At 36.4% G+C, this 3,972-nt stretch overlaps 1 long non-coding RNA gene across 1 annotated transcript; it reads right to left on the bottom strand.

The window, feature by feature from the left end:
• Positions 1 to 1,521: 1,521 nt before the first annotated feature.
• LOC135162257 (uncharacterized) lies at positions 1,522 to 3,972 on the bottom strand. Its single transcript, XR_010298924.1, has 3 exons — positions 3,692 to 3,972; positions 3,084 to 3,463; positions 1,522 to 2,980 (listed from the first exon to the last, which is right to left on the bottom strand). It is a non-coding gene; the product is annotated as an uncharacterized LOC135162257 (long non-coding RNA).

A 3,972-nucleotide genomic window follows, 5' to 3' on the forward strand; every position in this document is an offset into this window, starting at 1 on the left:
AAATTATCCGACAAGTTTGGTAATTCTGGAGTGAAATTTCATTCAGAAAAAAATTACCAAACGAACTTGAATTTTTACGTAACATTAAAGCAGAATTATTGTATTTGCAAAAGCACAAATTACTCAAAGTTCAACATTTTTTATGAAGCTCATTAATTATTGGTGTATTCGGTTTCGTAAAGCTTCTGAGTCGTGGGGAAAAATTACGAAATGATTTCTCCCCTCAGCGGAAAATTTTCGGGTTGATTTGTGCAATTTCAGTTTTCACTCACATTTTTTATTGAACATCATTCTGCACTGAAGGAAAATACAGATCAAAGTATATTTGGCATATACACTGAAAGAAAAATCTAATTTAGCCAATCATGTTTGTATTGGACAAACAAATGCCCGAAATTTCCATTGGAAAATCCGCTTTAAATTCTTGTCAAACAAATATTTAATTTACAAAATTATATTCTTCTCTCAGTATATCTGAATCAAATGACATATATAATAACCAAAAATGTAATATGCGGAAGATATCCGAGTGGAAATTGGTTCAAGTCTGCCCGAAATCAAATCAGAACATGATTCAGATGTGATCAGGTTATATATGTTATAATCTTCGCACATATAATGTTCCCTGAGGAACTTCATTCGCGAGTTCCATTTCTGATAGTAATTTTCACTTTTTTTCCTACGATTTCCTCACAGACATAATTGTTTTCCTCCAATAATTCCTCACATTACCTTATTCCGAAGCTACTACAGTTTTCTGTACACTTTAATTAGCAAAGTAATTATTTTCCAAGTTTTTCCAATCAGCCCCTGCATAGCAAACCATCAAAAACGACGCCCTGTAGCCCTCATATAAATGAATACCAAATAATTCTGGAGAAGAAATGTTTAATAATATTCAACACATAAACACTATAAAGATTTCATTGTAATCAATGTAAACCATACTCACAAGATTTATCCATTAAATTTTCCTTTCTTTTGACAACAAGTGTATAAATGTGTAGATGTGGAGCTTAAAAAGAGACCTTCCTTAAACATTCAGCCGATGCCTAAAAGAAATGGGAAAGGGGCTTTGATTGTTATCAACGGAATGCTGACATTAATGCATCCACCTGGGGATAAAAAGTGAATCGCTGGTTGGATTTCGCAAGTGAGCAAATAGCTGTCTCCCTCGTGTCCCACCGGGAGCCACCGTCCGCCCCAGCGTGGGACGAAATAAACCCGGATAAAAGTATACCAACCACCTTTACATTCACTCAACAAGTCCAAACAAACGTGTGTACTCGTTACGTGATTTTTTTCGTTACTTCCGTTTTTGTCCAGTGTCACGTGGGCCGATTGCCACATTAAATTATCGATACACTTAAAATTATGCATTAGTCATGTTGCTCGGTTAATTTCATTTTTAACAGACAGATGTGTGAAGGAAAGTGAAATTGGGTGAATTATTGGATAAAAGATTATGTCACTGGGCGAGAGAAACGTAACAGGTTGAGCGAGCTGGTATGGTGATTATGAATGAGTTTAGGCCAGATAGGAACAGATCTTTCTTCTTGTTGACGCTTGGAAAATAATTGAATGAAGGCCAGTGTAAAAACTAGAGCCTGGAATTTTGTAGCTGAGCGGACCTCGATCACATTCTTTGACGCTGTCCCAACTACGCAACAGATAAATCTGTGGAGTCTGGATTAATCAAGTTACAAATTACTCAGGAGACGAAGCGATCTCTACGGAGAGAAAAATCTATTAATTTGTACAGTGATTCGGGTAAAAGTTACTGCGCTGTCTTGTAATCTCGGCGCAAACTGCAGAAGAGTAAAATTTCTCTACCGGCTGGGGACAATTTCTATATTGGCCTCGTGAAAATTCAAGGTCGAATGTGAAGACGATGAGAAGATGGACGCTGAATGGCTGATTCAGGTCCCACGGCGGAGCTCAACTTCGGCAATAATCGGATGTATTCGGCGCTCATCGTTACCCAATCCCAATGAGTTAACGACAAATTGCTGTGCGGTACAGTAAAATAAACTGATCTAGATAGGAATTTTTCAACAATTTCTATCTATTTTTCATTTAAATTCACATAAAAATGATAGACCTTTAAATTTAGTAATGCTGTTTCGTAAATTTTACGAAACCATATATCCTTAATTACAAAATGTACTACAAAATTTATGGTATTGATAAGAATTTTTATGTGCAAATAAAACACATTGCAGTATTCTAGCATTTTACACCTCGATTCTAGTGTCCGACAGTAATTTTTCTGGGAGTTTTCTCTCCGTATATCTTCATCTCTCCTGTGAAGGCACTCCCCTTTCGTTCTCCTGAAATGATTCATTCATTCTAGTTTCCAACAAGATTGTATTGAATGTAATAATAACCTAACATCCCCCATCAATTAATTTAACAGCCGAATGAGCCTGCAAATATTCCCGGACTTAATAAAGAAAGTGAAGTTTTGTGTTGACAAATTTAAATCATTTTTAGTGCCTTAGATTAAGGCATTGAGACATGCATTCTAGACATTCTAATTGTCTCACTCGAGGATCACGTGTAGAATTTTTGTGACGAAAAATGCTGAAGGGAAAATTTCATGAGACCGTTCTTACATCTGACGAAATTGTCCACAAAAAATGTCTCCCACCATTGCCTCATTGAATTATTATAATTACCATGATAATTTCATAGAAAGTGAAACTGTTCGAAATATTAAATCAAAGATGACGGCATTAGGTAAGGAACAAAACGTAACAAGTTGATTGTGAGATTATCCTGATTATGAATGGCTTCAGGGAGAAGTTACGAGACACTTGAAATTCTTCATGAGATTCTCGCCGCAATTCGCCAATTTTTCATGAGAAAAATATAATATGTCGGTGACTGACAGTAATGGCTGGGTGAGTAAGGCCTCTGGATCAGTTTTACTGGCCAATTTCTGGTCCCGAAAAATTACTGACACCAAATGTCCAAGACTCTAAGCAATAAGAAACAAAATGAACAAAGAAACAATCATTTAGTTGTAAGACAAACATTTAACGAATATGACGCGAGCTTAGCATCGTATATATGTCGCGTACCATTATTTTCCACTTCAACTATGTTTTCCTCATGTTTGTACCATAGCTTATAAGTCGCGTAGATATCCATCCTCTGATCAACATTATTATTGTTCCCTTTGGCTAAATAAACATGGTTAGTACTTGGATGGATGACCACTTGGGAACACCGAACCCTCAAAAAAAATGTTAAAAAAATGCTGAACGCAAGGTATGAGGGTAAAAGTACCCAAAGTACCCAAAATAGTACACTAGGATGCTGCACAATTGGCCGACATTACAGTTGAAGTCTTCCATGGTTTCCCTCAGCCCCCGAGCAAATGTGCTACAGTTGAGGAAAAAGGCGTTCCCATGGTACCGTAGGGGATGGAAACAAAATTTATAGACCCGAAGGGATGAACCTGTGGAAATAAAAAATTAAAAAAAAAGTACAATATGTCCGCAAAACTGATGCATAAAAGTGCGGATTTAATCCAGCTTAAATTACAAATAAATTCGACCAAATTTTTTTATATCGGTGTCGTAGAAACCCGTGCAGAGTTTATTAGCTGGACATGAATGTTCGCTTGTAATCATTTTTTGTGCGTAAAGTAGTACTTTTTCGCATTGCTTAATTTTAAAAAACTCACCTAACGTTTTGTGTCACCGTTATCGTCTACCAATAATGTAACATCTGTTGGAAAATTAAAACACAGCTCTTCTGTTCATCTTCAAAAATCACTTGACAAGGTTTATGACGTGTTTGGAAGAGTCTCCAGAGAAGGACTAATTTATGATCTGTTGCACTCCGAACTTGAGAGCGTTGCAATCCTTACCACGTGTGGTATTCAAAGGAAACTCTGTCCTCTGGAGTCATAAACGTTCTCTTATTTTTTCCCTTAGTAAGGGTTTTTCAAATAGTAAGAATTCA

Source organism: Diachasmimorpha longicaudata, chromosome 5, assembly GCF_034640455.1.
Source record: "Diachasmimorpha longicaudata isolate KC_UGA_2023 chromosome 5, iyDiaLong2, whole genome shotgun sequence".
NCBI classification, from domain to species: domain Eukaryota; kingdom Metazoa; phylum Arthropoda; class Insecta; order Hymenoptera; family Braconidae; genus Diachasmimorpha; species Diachasmimorpha longicaudata.